The sequence below is a fragment of the Pithys albifrons genome, chromosome 11 (genome assembly GCF_047495875.1).
Source record: "Pithys albifrons albifrons isolate INPA30051 chromosome 11, PitAlb_v1, whole genome shotgun sequence".
NCBI lineage: Eukaryota > Metazoa > Chordata > Aves > Passeriformes > Thamnophilidae > Pithys > Pithys albifrons.
Window position 1 is genome coordinate 26,168,230 of NC_092468.1, and position 17,415 is coordinate 26,185,644.

Genomic DNA, 17,415 nt, shown 5'->3' on the forward strand with positions numbered 1-17,415 from the left:
CTTCAAACAGGCAAAGCACAGGGAGAAGCCACAGGCAGACCCCAAGATGCTGGTTCAGTTGTCAGTTGGGATTTCACACTGGATTGTTTCTAAATTATCTCTCAACTGTCCTCATGAACTTGCCAAGGAATTAGGCATAGCTGCTGCATATTACTTAAGTGATAAATCCTAATTATTAATCACCGAGGTAATCAGCTTTTACAAGATCATTCTCTTGCACATAGTTATTCACAGTGCTGCAATTACAAGAGTAATTTTGGTTCCACATCAGTGTTCCATTTCATACACAGTAAAAGAGATATAAAACCTTACAATAACATTGCCACTATAAGGAAAGGAAAATCAACTCGATAATTGAAGAAAAGAAAGAAATGCAAACACAGTTATCAACAGTTATTCACAGTGTAAAATCATTGAGGCACCTGTGTAGCAGTGCCCAAACCTGAGCTGACCTGGTAACAAGCCCACAAGTGATAGTCAGATTAAACTTGGAAATGGTTACAGGGTTCAGTGTGTAAGAACTCAATGTAAGAATTTAAGTGCTCATGCAGTAACTTACAGGATGTGTCAAGACTGGGATCAGGACTGTGCTTTCTGGCAAACAAGAGAGGGGAAGACAAATCCATGGACACTTTGTATGCCTTGTCAGAACCATTTCAGATCTCCCCTCTAGCTCTGGGCTGTCTCTGGTGTGTGCTGGGCTGGAGCTCCTCAGTGCTGCAAACACCTGCAGATGTTGGGATACACCTGTAATTCAGTGTCTGTACATAAACTGTTTGCTGTGCCAGTGCTTCCTAACCCACCCTTTGGCCAGTGCTCTCTGTCCCTCAGCCAGTTTTGGGGGTGAGGAGGTGGGGCAGAACCTGTGCAGTGGGAGCTGCAGCAGAGAGAGTTCCCCTGCAATTCTGCATCCCTTGGGAACATTTCCCATGCCAGGCCCCAGACTGGCCCTGCCCCTACAGCTTCAGGTTGGGGCCCAGGATCCCCCCCTGCCTCCAGGATCCCCCCCTGCCTTCTGCCTCCCCGGGGGCATTGCCATCAGCATCTGCCCCCCTGTGAGAGAGGGCAGGGGGAAAATGGCTCCAGGGGAAGCACCAGCTGCTGGTTAATCCCCGATGGAATCACTGCATGTCCCATCTGCATTCACTGGCAGTTAGGAAATAATTATACAAATGACATTCTTTTGAAGCTCTTCTCTTTGCCTGGCTTTGGGCAGCTGAAGAGCAGCCAGCCACGCTCAGACTGGAGCAAGTCTCTGCCCCAGAATCAGCAGGCAGGAGGAATAAAGCTCTTACTGTCCCACAAGCCCCTGCACAGGCACAGGAGGGATGGGGTCACCACAAGGGAAGGGAAGATGAGATGTCTGTGCCAGAGCCAGGCTGTGCTGAAACCCTTCTGGCTGTGGTTTCACTGCTTTGCCAGGGACACCAAACAGGGTGTGGAGCCTCCTGCCAGTGTGGGCAGCAGGAGGTTCCCAGGCAGGACACGGTTGCTCCAGCAACACAGGCAAGCCCAGAGTGCTCCAGCACAGCACACGGGAGGGTCCAGCCTCCCGACCTTCTGCCCCTTCCTTGTCTGTACAACTGTGAGAGACTTTACTCTGAACACTGCCCAGCCAAATTCACTGTAAATCAATCCAAGATGGCAGGAGACAGGTTCTGTAATTATTTCTATTTTCCTCTGAATTGTTTTTGCTGTTGCTAAAATAATCAGCAATAGTGGAAAGCTTTTCAGCATTAACTAAAAGCTTTTAGGGGAAAACCACATCACATTGCACTGCAGGATTAAAGAACCTGCTAGTGCTCATGGAGCATCGAAGCTGAAACAAGATCCTGTTTCATTGTTAAACTGGGATGAAAAGGAAAAGGTAAAGAAAGAATTTGTAACCCACTTCTCATTTTTCTCAGTGAATGTACAATGAATATTGAAGGAGAATTGTGAAACTGAAAAGCCTGTCCTTTCCTCTCCAGCTTAGTTATATTCATTGCTTTTCCAGTTCTATGATTCCATTTACAGGTTTGAAATTCTGACAGTGAATTTCCTCTCAATAACTCAAAGACCACCATTTCTGTAGGAGAACAATTAAGGGAAAGTCCCTGAAAATGTAGAGATAAACTCTTTTATCTGATGACTATAGTTCAGAAGTTGTTATTTATAGAGTTTCCAGGATTTCAAACATCTCCCAACAAAGGGATGGAGGCACTGCTTGCCATAGCTGAAGAGTTTTGGTGGTTGCCATTAGAGACTCAGGCAAGGCTGGGAGCCTTCAAGGACAGTGTGTGCAGCTCAAGGGTGCTGATTGCTGGCTCTGCTCTCTTTGTTCTCCCTTTGGCTGTGTGTGCACAGAAATGCCTGAGCAGTGACAGGGGGAAGAGAGATTTTATTGTGGGTAGGTCTCCAAAGAGCTTATTCCCTAAGACTGGTTTCTGCTGGGACTTTTAGTCTGGTTTTTGTTTTTAAGGAATGACCATTCTGCTCATACAGAAATTAAAAAAAAAAAAAGAATTCCAGTGTTTTCTATTAGTTTCCTTAATGATAGATGATAATTTCTGGGTGTGACACTGTGCTGTCTCTCTGCAGTGGGAGCAGGTGAGTCACCTGCTTTCAGGCTGTCACTGCCCAGCCTTGCAGTGCCACTGGACTTTGCCAGCCTGCCCTGCCCTTCCAGGGAGCTTCCAGGTACCCACTGATGACTGTGGACACACCAGGGGCTCCCCAGGCCTTGCTAGCTCTATAGATGGGGCAGCTGTTGCAAACAGAGGCTGAGATTTCCAAAGCTGACTCTCTCAGGTGAGAGACCTGAGCCCCAGGGAATGGCTTGGCTGGACTGGGTGGTTTCCCTCAGCTCTGGGTGTCAAGGTGGAGATGGGTCAAAGGTTGGACTCAATGATCTTAGAGCTCTTTTCCAACCTAAATGATTCTGTGATTCTGTAATTGTACTGATTTATAAATGCTGAACCTTGTTTAGTTTCAAAAAACTGATTAACCTGTTGTTATGTACCAGATTTGCCCCTTGCTACGCTGACACGCTGGAATTTTATGAATGCCATAGCAACAGAACAGACAGTGAGGGAGTCTGGAGTGAGGCAGGGAGCGTGTGCCTGTTTTGCTCTAATGAGCTGGAGCTCTGGATGTGCCTTTCCCCCTGCAATTCCAGTTTCCCATTGGTGCTCCCCCTGCTGCAGCCTGGCCTGGCTCAGTCCTGCAGTGGGAACTGCATCACTGGGTGTGGAGGTGCTGGGCAGGGCTGGGGCACCCTCATTACCGACTGCAACAACGAGCCTAATTGGCCCTGAATAAGCAGCTCTTGGGCAGAATTTCCCGACCTGAGGCCACTCTCGTGTTCCCCACGCCCTGCCCTGCTGGGCTGTGCTCAGGGCACTGTCCACACACCTCAGCACCCGTGTGTGTGTGTGTGTGTGTGTGTGTGTGTGTGTGTGTGTGTGAGCACGTTGCCTTCCCAAACATTTGGGAAAATTGGCACTGCTCTTATTATCTTTCTTCTCCAAGCTATTGAAACTGTTCCTAATTCAACTCTGATCCCACTAATTAGCTCAAATACATTTTAATGAGTGGAATTTATTCTGCTGTTAGGTGTGCCAAAATTCAGCTCTATGGTTTCTCTGGGCTCACTTTCTCAAGTTGTCTCCTTTCCAGTCAAGCTCTTATTTTCTATCAGTCCCTGAAGTGTTCTTCTCAGTTGGAAATAATTTCTATCATATTATCTAAGTCCTTTCTTCATCCTTCACCTCACTGTGACTTATTTCCTGACCTACCCTGTAGAACAGAGTTGAAATTCCAGACCTGACAGGTGCAGTCATCAGGGAGACAAGAGGAGAGGGGGGTGTAAAGCAGGACATGGCAGGAGAGAAAAGCCCTGCAGCTGGAACAGCAACAGGTCAGGAGCAGAGTGAGAGTCTGGGAACTCGTACAGCACTTCTAACTAGACTGAAAGAGAGAGAAGGGAGGGCAGAGACACTGAGCCAAAAACAGATTCCCCAAAATAAAGAAATCTGGTTTCAAAAGGAAAGGGGGAAAAGGAGGGGATAGAACAAGCCCTGCTTTGGAAAGAACTCTGATGCAGGAGCATGGCCAGTGCACTCTGTCTGTGCAGCCAGTCTGGCTGAGAGGATTCATTTTATCTGAGATATAAGTCCCCACAGACAAAATTTTTATTGCTTTTTAGTTGTTTTCAAAATTATTCATGGACTGATTTCATCCCTTAAATCCAACTGAAGGTGATCAAGACCTTGCAAATCGCTTTAATCCAGAGAGGCAGTGCTGGACCCAAAAAAAGCAGAAACCTTGCCCAGCATGGAGGATAAACCAGTTTATAAATGTTGATAAAGAGTTCCAATGCTTTTCAAGTTACTCTGCCAAAGCTTAGCACGAGAGGCTTGTGAGATGAGTCCTGCAGCAGCTCAGCACAGCACGGGGCAGGCGGCTGGGCAGGCTCTGTCCTCATACTTGCCCTAGTTGGGAAGAGCTGGAGCAGTGAGAGCCTCTCAGAGGATGAGGACAGACCCATCCGAGTTCCAGGGGCTTTGCAAAGGCCTTACAAGTCCCTGGAACTGGAGGGCTACAGAGCAGCCACATGATGGCCATGGAAACAAAATACGAGGTGCCCTGAGTCGCCAGGACACAACTGCCAATGTGTTCGTGACCCATCGGGCTGAGCAGAACTGTCCGTGCTGCTGCCAGGCTGCTCTGCTGCAGGGGCTGGGACAGGCAGCTGGGACAGGCAGCTGGAAGGGCTGAGCCAGCCTGCTCTGTGCAGGGAGCTGGGACAGGCAGCTGGGACAGGCAGCTGGGACAGGCAGCTGGGACAGGCAGCTGGGACAGGCAGCTGGAAGGACTGAGCCAGCCTGCTCTGTGCAGGGAGCTGGGACAGGCAGCTGGGACAGGCAGCTGGAAGGACTGAGCTCCTCAGTGGGTCCACAGCACAGGTGACAGTGCCCTGTGGCCTGAGTGATGAGGAGGAGTCTGGATTGTGGTTCCTGTCACAGCACTGCTCATGTCTGTACATGGTCTGGCTGTGTTTGGATTTCCCTTTTACAGGCTGTTCTATGTATTTTGAATGGAGGGGGTTTTAATGTTGAATTATGCTCCTCTGAGGTAGAAAGGAAGAAGGAAGGAGTGGATTAAGGTACCCAGGCATACAGTGAGAACGTTTCTTTCTCAGAAAATGTTGCCTGGCTTCTTTCCCTCCAGCTCTGTGCTGTTAAATACATGTCTGGATCCATCCATGGTGTCAAAGTGCTTTTGTTTCACTCAGTTTTATTCAGTTTCTCAGGAGATGAAAGACAAATAAAGAGGCTGAAAATGTTTTCAAATGCAGTCTGAAAGCAAGAGAAAAACATTAACCTTTTGTTTCATTGCTTGGAAACCCCAAAAAGAGAACTGCAAGCAGCAGTTTGCTGTGAGACTGTCAGTGCTTCCTGTTCTTGTCTCTGCATGTTCTTTCCCTCTTAAGAAATTAGACAAAGAAGGAAAGAGGCACCAAATCACTGGCATCCTCTGCTGCAGGGTTGTGAATTCAGCTGGCACTGCTCAGGCCACTTCAGCACCTCCTGAGCAGTGGAGCCAGGGATAACATTCCTGGGGAATGCTGGGATGCAGTTTAGGATCCCTGGTTCTCAGTGATAAAAGCCAGACACTAAAAGGAAACCGAGAACATGTTTTTCCCCTGTGATAGAAGAGAAGAACATGTTACAAGCCACTTTACTCATCTCAATACCTACTTGCTCTGTATCATAATTAATCAATTCTTCAAGTAACGAAATAACCAAAATACATGATTTAGTCAGCTCATGGGGAGTTGTGTGGAGTCTTTGTAAAAAGCTACTGTTTTAAGCTCAGAGATGTAAAAATCAGAAATATTTGCACGAGGTCAACTCTCACAGGCTGAGGGGAGAGAATGTTAATTTTTACCAAACAAGGTTTTCCATCCAGATATTTCTGTGGATTTTCCTGGGTGCTGCTGTTCCTGTGCCTTCTGGACTCCTGTGACTTGGTAACAGCCACACAGTAAAGCTCAGGGGAAAGGAATTTGGTGGGACAGTCCAGCCCGAGGCTGGCACAGCCCACAGCTCTGTGGGTGTGCACGGGGTGATCCTCAACAATCCCTGCAGCCAAGTCTGCCCCAGCTCCTCTGTGAAAGCTCCTAAGTGAGTTTGCTGATTTAGAATTCATTTTTCAGCTCAATCTGTGCATGCCAAGTTTAGACAAATTTAAGTTTAAATCAGAATACAATAAAAATTGTGGTTCCCCTTGTCCAGCTGGGATGTGAGGGGAGTCCTCCAGCAGCTTCCACACTGACCTCAGGCCATGGAGGGAAACAGCAAAGTGCAAATCAGCCATCGGCCACCATAAACAGTGGGAGAGTTTCATATCTTCATTTTCTTAGTGGGGTAGAAATAAATTACTTACAAGAATTAATGATCTGAAGAGCAAAACCCTAATTAAATGGAATTTTTGCGGACCACAAAGCCATGCAAAGGCCTTAATGAAACAAGCACACGACCCTTCCTCTTGTCCCCTGATCCTCTTTACTTTGCTGTTGATGTTTAACCTGATTCCTTCCCATGGTGACATTCCCTGCAGCACCTCAGGGCACAGGGAAGCTGAGCCTGAACAGCCATTTCTTTGCATTGCTGAAATGCACCAAAACCATTTGCTCAGCAAGAAAACATCATGAGAGCTGGGAATACTCAGGGTCTGGGAGAAGACAAGGCAGAAACCCTGAGCAGTGACACACCACCAGTGCCCCAGTCCCTGCTGGGTGGTGTTTGAGCAGTGCCCAGTGTCCCCAGTGCCCCAGTCCCCTCTGGGTGGTGTTTGAGCAGTGCCCAGTGTCCCCAGTGCCCCAGTCCCTGCTGGGTGGTGTTTGAGCAGTGCCCAGTGTCCCCAGTGCCCCAGTTCCTGCTGGGTGGTGTTTGAGCAGTGCCCAGTGTCCCCAATGCCCCAGTCCCCTCTGGGTGGTGTTAGAGCCATGCCCAGTGTCCCCAGTGCCCCAGTCCCCTCTGGGTGGTGTTTGAGCCATGCCCAGTGTCCCCAGTGCCCCAGTCCCCTCTGGGTGGTGTTAGAGCCATGCCCAGTGTCCCCAGTGCCAGCCCTGCCCGAGGGCAGGATTCAGCTGCTCCGTAAGGGCCCCTCAGCCAGCCCCAGCTGTACCCACAGTGGCTGCGTCCCCAGCCCAGGGCCACACCTGGGGACAGGCCCTATGAGGCCCCTGCTGACCTGCCCCACTGGTAACCACCAGCAAACCCCTTGGCACCAGTTTGAACTGACTTGGTGCTGCCCCGAGGGCTGGGGGTGGCTCTGGAACCCCTGGGTGCAGCCTCCTCCTCCTCGTGGGTGTGAGGGGCTGTGCCTGGGGCACAGGGGCAGTGCCAGCAGCCTGCTGGGGGTCCAGGTACAGCCAGCCAGGCATGGAGGGCTTGGAAAGCCATTCCCAAGGCTCCTGAGAATTCCCAGAGAAATACCCAAGGCAGAAGCAAGAGACACAAGAAAGGCCAGCCAGCTGCAGATGCTCTTACCCTGTGAGTGAAAACCTGGGAATACTTGAAATACTCCAGATAGTTATGACTGGGCAGCAAATGCCACAGCAAAGATCTCCTTGTTTGAAGTAAACCATTAACAGAGCAGCCCAATCACAGTGATAAAAACCACACTGGTATTCTTGGAATAAACTCCCTCACTGTAACTGGCCCATCCAAAACTAAAGCTGCAAAAACTGAGATGCTTCCAATAGAGGAAAAAGCACATAAAGAGCAAGCTCCTGGGACACGAAGCTTGGAAAGCTGCTCTTTGAAACACAGGAGATTTACTAGAAGTACATTGTATTACAGAAAAGGAAGTCTGCTTTAAAATTTCAGAGTCCTACTTTGAGGGAATATGTAATATTAATATCATATCATATCATATCATTAGAAACATCTCTTTGCCCTTTGCACAGTCAAATTCTGAATCTTAATTACCCAGCTAATTTCATCCAGGCTTATGATTTCAGAAAGAACAGTGTGTTTTAGCAACATTCCATACCTGACTTAATAGACATCTTGAATTACTGCACCTGGAGGGAGTTTAAGTGCCAATATATTTTGCATTATATACACTATTTGTATTTTGAACCAAACTAGCTTGTTGGAAAAAACTAATAAAAAAGTGTGTCTCAATTCTCCTCTCTCACCACACACACGGGTTGAACACAGCAAGGAAATCAAATCTTCAGCTGACAATCTGCAGTTGTTACGTGATGTTCTGTACCCACAGGAAGCTGATATGGAAAGGCAGAAGGTCCAGTCTAACTCATCTCAGTCCTGCAGGACTTTGCTTTTATAACCACCACACAAATAATTCTTTCCCACCATGTTCCAATTAATTGCACAGTCTCCAACAAATTAGAGCATCAGTTTGCAGCCCCTCTGCTCCTACACAGGTGGTGTCTGTTTAATAAGATCAGCTGAGCTGGCCCAAATCTGATCATTCACCTCACTTTCATAAAGCACAATTGTGGTTCTTTTTTCTCTTGGCAGAAAGCTCCATAAAAGTATGGTCTGAATCCATTAAAAGCATTAAATCACATTGCATTGCACAGAGAGCAGCAGCACCTCTGCCCAGTCATGGCTGTGGAGGGGGGGAACACCAGCATTGATAGCTGAGCTGAGGGCACTGCATGGGGCAGCACCAGCACCTGTGCCCAGCCCATGGCTGGGGGGAACACCAGCATTGATAGCTGAGCTGAGGGCACTGCGTGGGGCAGCACCAGCACCTCTGCCCAGCTGTGGCTGGGGGAACACCAGCATTGATAGCTGAGCAGAGGGCACTGCATGGGGCAGCACCAGCACCTCTGCCCAGCTGTGGCTGGGGGGAACACCAGCATTGATAGCTGAGCTGAGGGCACTGCATGGGGCAGCACCAGCACCTCTGCCCAGCCATGGCTGTGGCTGGGGGGAACACCAGCACCTGTGCCCAGCTGTGGCTGTGGGGCAGCACCAGCACCTGTGCCCAGCTGTGGCTGTGGGGGGAACACCAGCACCTGTGCCCAGCCCATGGCTGTGGGGCAGCTCCAGCACCTGTGCCCAGCTGTGGCTGTGGGGCAGCACCAGCACCTGTGCCCAGCTGTGGCTATGGGGAACACTAGCACTCACAGCTGAGCTGTCACTGACAAAGAGTCAGGGGGCCCTTACTGGAGGCACTGTTTGTTCCCCACTGTCCCTCTCCCTCCCAAAAGGGACAGATATTTCTCTGCTTTATGCAAAGTGAGGACAGGCAAAGAATGAATCCCAGAATGAGTTGTTCCTTCAGAAGCTCCTGGTAACCAGAGGCAATGCCAGGCTGGCTGTTCCCAAAACACACCCAGCTTTGCTCAGGACTCAAGCACAGGACAGCAAATGAGAGGCAGCCACTGCTCACACATAAAAGCTCCTGTCAGGGCAGAAGAAAAGCTCAGCATGGTTTTAGTTCTGTATTTAAAAATACAGTAGGAAAAGATCTTCACAATCTAAACAGAGGCAGCTGAGCTGGCAGATATACCAGCCCCACATTAACAAGCACGGAACAGGCACCTTCCAAATCCACCAGGAGAAAGGGTGCAAGATACTATTTTAACATCATTTCACTCACACATGCTTCACATTTTGTCCATTCCTGTTTTCTATGGAGAAGTGAAAAGCCTGTTCTGAGAAACCAGAGTGGAGCAGAACAGATTTAAATGTGCCTTTGTGATAAACACTATTAAAGACTGTTTACTTAATAAAGAATAAAATTAGAAAAGGAGTCCATTTAAAAAAATAACAACATGTAAAGTAGGGATAGTTGCTATGATTCTTAAAAAACTTAGGCATTATTTCATACAGTTCAACACCTATTAAGGGTAAGACAGAGAGCCCAAGTGTGCTGCCTTGGAGATTAATTTATTTATTAAGCCTGAGCAGACACTGTGTCTTACAGGGAAATGGATGAGATGGAACAAAACATGACTGGAGTGAGAATGTCCAAGACATGGAAAAACAAGCGAAGAACAGGCAGTTCCAGCTTGTGTATTCACAGGCCAAAACCCCAGTCAGTGAAAATGAACAGATGACTTAATCACTTTAATAAATAAGGGCCCTGTTTGGATGTCCTCAGTTTGAGAGAAAGTCCCTGCCAGGCTCCTTGCTGTGCCCTCTGCCCTGGGGGCTCTCAGGGCAGCAGGATGAGGCCCAGCAGCATTGCAGGGCAACAGCACAGCCCATCCCTGATCCCTGCCCAGGACAGCCCATCACCTCCCAGCACAGCCCATCCGTGCCCAGCACAGCCCATCCCTGATCCCTGCCCAGCACAGCCCATCCGTGCCCAGCACAGCCCATCCCTGATCCCTGCCCAGCACAGCCCATCCGTGTCCAGCACAGCCCATCCCTGATCCCTGCCCAGCACAGCCCATCCGTGCCCAGCACAGCCCATCCCTGATCCCTGCCCAGCACAGCCCATCCGTGCCCAGCACAGCCCATCCCTGATCCCTGCCCAGCACAGCCCATCCGTGCCCAGCACAGCCCATCCCTGATCCCTGCCCAGCACAGCCCATCCCTGCCCAGCACAGCCCATCCCTGATCCCTGCCCAGCACAGCCCACTCCTGATCCCTGCCCAGCACAGCCCATCCCTGATCCCTGCCCAGCACAGCCCATCCGTGCCCAGCACAGCCCATCCCTGATCCCTGCCCAGCACAGCCCATCCGTGCCCAGCACAGCCCATCCCTGATCCCTGCCCAGCACAGCCCATCCCTGATCCCTGCCCAGCACAGCCCATCTGTGCCCAGCACAGCCCACTCCTGATCCCTGCCCAGCACAGCCCACTCCTGATCCTGCCCAGCACAGCCCATCCCCTCCCAGCACAGCCCACTCCTGATCCTGCCCAGCACAGCCCATCCCCTCCCAGCACAGCCCACTCCTGATCCCTGCCCAGCACAGCCCACTCCTGATCCTGCCCAGCACAGCCCATTCCCTCCCAGCACAGCACGGGACTCCCTCCCTGAGTGCCCCAGGGTGGTCCCAGGGCCATGGAGTGCTCTCCAGGCTACAGATGTTGTTTCTGCATCAACCAAACCTAAGTCATATTGGAGCAAGGCTTCTGAGTTCAGGCAGGACCTGGGCTAGAGGACCAGACTTGTTCCTTGAACCATGAAGACACCAGTGTCCCCTCATCTGCTTTGTGCTGGAAAAAGGGTCTGCCCTGTCTGCAAGCACAGGTGTGACTGACCTCAGCCAACAGTGCTGTTCACTGGGGAGGTTTGGGCCAGTCCCAGTCCCATCTGCTCCTCAGGGAGCTGGTCTGTGCTGGGAGCACAGATGGGCAGAGCAGAGCTGAGCACAGCCAGCACGCCTGAGGGCTCCTTCACCTCAGGGGAAATGATCAGGTGCAGAGAGGCTTATGGAGCTGTGTCAGAAATCCCACTGCAGGAGCTTCAGGGGATGGTTTCACCACTGCCTGTTCCTTGCTAGCAGGAAAACCAGGAAAGGCTCTTTCCTTCTTTCCCTTGCTCCAGGACTCCCTGGCTTGCCCAGTGTCCAGCCAGCAGCACCCACCCCTCAGCAGCACCCAATCCTGAGTGTCAAACCAGACCCAGCTCAGCTTTATGTACAAAGCAGGACTAGCTGATGTGAGCTGGGCTGTTCCTGGACCTGCTGGGCTGTTCCTGGACCTGCGGGGCTGATCATGGACCTGCTGGGCTGTTCCTGGACCTGCTGGGCAGCTCCTGGACCTGCTGGGCTGTTCCTGGACCTGTTGGGCAGCTCCTGGACCTGCTGGGCTGTTCCTGGACCTGCTGGGCAGCTCCTGGACCTGCTGGGCTGTTCCTGGACCTGCTGGGCAGCTCCTGGACCTGCTGGGCTGTTCTCTTGCAGGAACAGACACCATCACCAGAGTTCAAGGCCTAACGATCCTTTGTTTCTTCTGCATTCAAATCCTCGTAGTAGATAAAGAGCTGAAGAAGTTCACGACTTACATTCCTAGACTGATAAGCTTGTTTCCAAATAACCTTTACAAGCCTCCAGTTGAAACTGTAGTGTGACTAAAACTTTGCAGGTAGAAAAAGTGTGAAAGTGTTTGACCTTGGCCATTGCTTCCCCTAGCAGCAACAACAGCTAAGTTCACTTTTTTCCCACCTTATTCAAATCCAGAAAAGAGCCTTGCAGCAGAAGAAATGTGAAAAACAAATGGAGAAGGGAAAGTGAGGTGTCCTTGTCCTTGAGGAGATAAAATTCAGCAAATCAATGTGACCCTGGTTAAACCAGTGGGTAATAAATGGGTAAACCTTTCTCCCCATCCTCCCTGCAAACTTAGAACTCATTCCTAACAGCATTTTTCACCTTCCCCAAACTGCCCAATCTGAATTCACAGAGGTTTTTCTGTAACTGGCTGATCTCACCTGGAAAAAGATGACAGAATACAGTCCAGCAGAGAGTCCAAAACCCACGTTCCCAATCAGGCTAAATTACTGCTGACCCAATCCCATTTCTACTCTGCCCACATGAACCAGAGCTGCAGTAAAGACACCCAGTGTGATAATTGCTATTGGACATTAATTATTAGCTATTTCCAGTTACAGATCAGCACAATATACACATGTTAGCTTGTCAATCATATTACTTAAGAATTAAGGCTAGAGACTGAGGCAGAAAAATGCAAACAATGCTTTAAAGAGTGATTGCTATGCAGTGACAACCATTCATCCAACCAGCAATTAAATCCCTTGCAAAAAAACAGTTTGTAGGAGAGAAACTAGTCTAAACAGACCCCACAAGCAACACAAGCATGATTTGCAAACACATTGCCTGACCCTGTTTTTCTCCCTCTTCCTTTGACTCCTGAGGTGCCCTGTGCACTCCTCACCTGCTGCTCCCTCCATCCCTGCCCCATGGCCCTGGGGGGCACACCCACCCTGCACAGACAGGATTGGGCTTTCCTGGTGTCCCCTTTGCCCACCCAGCACCCAGTGACCATCCAGGGCAGTTCTGGGGCCCTGGTACCTCCTGGAAAGCATCCACAGGAACCCCCCCACAAACTGACTGTACCCCAGATTGCACAGGAACCCCCCCACAAACTGACCCTGCCTCAGAACCCACAGAAACCCCCCCACAAACTGACCCTGCCCCAGATTGCACAGGAACCCCCACACAAACTGACTGTACCCCAGATTGCACAGGAACCCCCACACAAACTGACTCTGCCCCAGAACCCACAGAACCCCCCACCCTCCAAACTGACTCTGCCCCAGATCCTGCCTCCAGCAGAACCCCAGGTGTGGCTCCTGGACCTTCCTGCTCTCTCCCTTCCCCAAGGCTGCTACAGGAGCTGTGATCCTTTGCAGGGGGCTTTAAGTACAAGCACTGTTAGTGACAGTTCCCTCACAGATTGGGGTATCGTCAATTTAAGAATTTAAGGAGCAAACAAGTGACAGACAGTTTGGATGAATCCCTGGAGTGCAGCCCCCTCAGGCTCACGTTTCAGACTCCACTTAAGGCACAATTCCTCTGGTATTCACTGCAGTATGTCAGCTGTGATGAACACATGTGGAATTAATAAGAAACACCACACACTGGAACAAGAGTCCCACTGCTGGCAATGCAACTCAGGAGAGTCAATAGAGAGCAGTTATTTATAAAGACACTAAATCACAATGAAAGTATTCAAGAGCCTGTGACAGAGAAATCTGCACAGTTTAGCACCGGACTTGGGGTTATTAAGAATCATCAGGCAAAGATAAATACACATCCTGGTTGTTGGCTGGGAGGTGTGGAACAGCCTGTGGGATCTGTGGCACATCACACACATGTGCTGTGTGTCCAGGGGGTTGGAGAACTGCTGGGCAAGCTCTGGGCTCCTCCTGGGACCAGCAGTGGCCCAGCATGGACCTGACCCCTGCTCAGGCTGCAGCTCAGCCAAGGACCCTGAGTGCTGTGTGAAGGACCCTGAGTGCTGTGTGAAGGACCCTGAGTGCTGTGTGAAGGGGGTCTGCTCCAGGGACAGCAGCTGGAGGAGCCCAGTGTGGGCCAGCCAACCACCAGACCATCCCTGCCTGTTCCACAACCAACAGCTCTGGGACAGATGCCTGCAAACTGTATTTTCCTGCCTATCATGTATAGAGCATTTGTGGTTTCAAATACATACACAGACAAGAGATGTGTGTATATCCACAAGGACATCCTCATCCAGAGGATTGGCTGAGGGTGAAGCTACTGCAAAGGAGATTATAAATATCTAAGCAGGTAAGGAAAATCATAGTATTTGACCCAGGTGATCATTGGGATCAATATCAACAGTGACCAATATAGTCAAAACTGTTATACAGAGTGATTGGACCTGAGGCCACCAGCACAGCCCAGGAGGAGATTACCCCTTTGGGCAGGAGAAGGTCAGAGGGGATGGAGGTTGGCCCTGCAGTCACTGCTGGAAAGATCTGAATGTACAAAACCTTATGCAAGTCCAAAAATCACTTTCAATAGGACTTGGGTGTCTGCCTGGCGGGGGCAAAAGGGCTTCTTCTCTAAGGAAACGAGATGATCTTTAGGGTCCCTTCCAACCCAAAGCAGTCAGTGATTCTAAGGGAAAATAAGAGTATGAGAGAATGACTGTGACCATTTGATGTCAAAATATGCAAGTCTGTTCTATGTGTTATTGACAGAGACAGTTTTGTTGTATCAAAAAGCAGCAAACCAGCCCTTTGATAGGAACTGGAACCACAAGAGCAGTAACAAGATTTCAGAGCAGGAGGGAGCTTGAAGGAGGGCTCAGAGATGTGTCTGGAAGGAGAACAGAGGAACTGCCATCAGTAAAGAGGCACAAATGTGAGCATTTCGACTGACAAACTCACTCCAAATTTGCAATACTGATCAAAGGGTTGATGTGGATAAAACCACAGAATTTCTTTTCCCCTGTAAATTAGCAATATTCCCTCATTGAGATGTACTTGGTTGTTTGTGGGAAATGCCCTTTATAGCAAACAGAAGAACACAATAGAGCTGCCAGAATAACACTGCCTGTCATCTCTTGCCTTCCCCAAGGCTGTCAAAAATGGAAATGTTTAGCATACATAGACCACTGGAGCATATTAAAACTGAATTTCAGTTTACCTGCAGATCTTACTCCTTAAAGAGGCAGCTGAAAGCCCCTTGCACTCTGAACAAAGCCTCCAGGAGCATTCTGAAACAAAGCTACACCACTCCAGAATTCCATCTGCTCCAACTCAGGTCTCAAAAGAACCTCCTTATATTCCTTGTGCCTAGAGAGTTCAGCACAGAGCCAAAGGAGAACTGGTTAGAAACATTAAAAAGAGAGAGGAAATAAAAAAGGGAAAAAAATCTCAGGAGAGCAGATCCTAGAAATGCTGAAGTTTAAAGCCTGAGAATTGGCAAGTGGCCAAGGAACACAGTGCAGAGAGATGTGGGGATTGCAAGGAATTGGCAGGCAGACAGCATGGGAGATGCCAAATGAGAGCTCTCAGAGAGTGAAATGAGTCAGAACATAGAGAAGGAGATCTAAGAAAAAAAACGAGAGAGGGAGAGAAAGGAGACACAATCCAGGACTTGGAGCTTTAAAATGTTGGACAGAAACAACTGAAAACTCCAGTTCTCCAGATTCAGTCCGGGGTGTGACAGAGAAGGCAACAGCCTGGGGTGATGGGGCACACGGAGGAGGCACTTGCAGGGAGCCAGGATGAAGCAATGCACAAAAGCAGTGGAGTCCAAGGGGTGCCTCCAGGGCAGGGCGAGCCGCCGGGTCCTGCCCGCCCCTGCCTTATCTGCAGGCTCTGCTATGCAAAGGGAGCCGGGGCTGCAGAGGCTGCTGCAGGAGCTGCACATTTAACAGAGGGCATTCCTTTGTAAAGTCCTCTTGGCTTCACTGGAGAGCTCAGACAAACCTGCAAGTTCAGTCTCCGGAGGGAAGTTGTGCTGCACATGACTCTGGGCTAGTCAGGGCTGTATTTCTGCCTCTCCCTGCTTCCCACGGGCAAGGAATAAAGCCCTGCCTGCTGAGAAAGGGCAAGGAATAAAGCCCTGCCCGCTGAGAAAGGGCAAGGCCTTGTTCAACAGAGATTTAAATATAAAAGGATGTGCCAGTAGTTTTGCAATCTGCAGCATCTGCTCTTAGCTGTGACCAGGGCACACAGGCAGCACTCAAGTGCTCTCTGCTGTCAGCTCATCTGAAATCCTGGACAAGCTCTGGTGAGCTCACCTTCCCATTCAGGCCCTGCCTCTGACCTGGAGTCACTAAACAAGGATATGCTGGACCTTTACCCAAATATTCTATGCAATCTCTGCACTATTTGTGCTTATCAATCCTGATTTACCACAGTTTAGCAGAAGCAGTTGCAGTCTCAAATCCAGGCAGCATCGTGCACAGATGCACAGACACATCCAACACAAACCACTCAGTTAGAATTCCAGCAACTTCACTCCCTTCTCCCTTCACAGCCATTTTCGCCTCTGATAGAAAGGTGGTTCTTTGCCATCAGCATTTTACCTACAAGTACACTCTGAATCTCTCTCTAAGCAGCAGTTGGGGTCCATCAGAGTGGCAGGGGGTGTGGAGGAGGCAATGGGCTGGCTCTGGGCTCCCAGAGCCTCCCACCCTGCTCAGCTCACAGCCCCTCGGGACAGAGCAAGTCCAGAGCCAGGCTGGGGTGTGACACTGCTCAGATTCCCAGAGGGAACACCCCAGCACCTGGAGCTGCCGAGGCCCAGGGGTGTCTGAGCAGGGGGCTCTGCCCCAACCCTGGGGCTCAGTGCCAGTCCCATGGGACAGCACCAACAGGATTAAACCAGCTCTTGGGTCCAGCACCTGTACCTGAACCTCAGGACCTGCCCACCCCAAAAACTGCTCCTGTGGGGGATCCCCACACCCGGTTTCTGGGGGGCCCAGAGTAATTTTCCCAGTTAGGTGGTTTTGTTAAGAACTACCCAGAGCAGTATCACAGACCTTGCCCAAACCCCAAACCAAGGATGCTGTGCCTTTGGGTGGGCTGGGCAGGGTTTGGGACATCAAGCACCAGACAGCTCAGGGGAAGGGAAGCACAGGGCCCTCCAGATCCCACCCACAGCTTTGGCAATGGCAGTCTCAGGGGATTTTACTGCCTTTGGTGAAAACTAAACAAAGCAAAGATCTTTAAAGAACAGAAAGCTCGTGGCAGAGTGTGGCCTCACATGTTTATCCCATGTCTCCAGAAGCACTCGGAGCATTTGCCATGGGAAAAGCACCCAACCAGTTATTTTTAAACTCATTTGATTCAACACATATGGGCCAAATTCTGTTAGAAATAAGGACCTTCTGATGTAGTTATTGCAATTGCCACTAGACAGAGCTGTTCATCTGATTTCCAGCCTCAGAAGTATTTATAATCCCAGTGCTGTGCTAGAAATCCAGGAGCACTTTGTATT

The 17,415-nt window shown here is 50.0% G+C and overlaps 1 protein-coding gene across 2 annotated transcripts in view; it reads right to left on the reverse strand.

Annotated features, from left to right (window-relative positions):
• Positions 1-17,415, reverse strand: part of ARHGEF26 (Rho guanine nucleotide exchange factor 26) — a 110,855-nt gene that overhangs the window by 32,695 nt on the left and 60,745 nt on the right. The gene's annotated exons all lie outside the window — the stretch shown is intronic.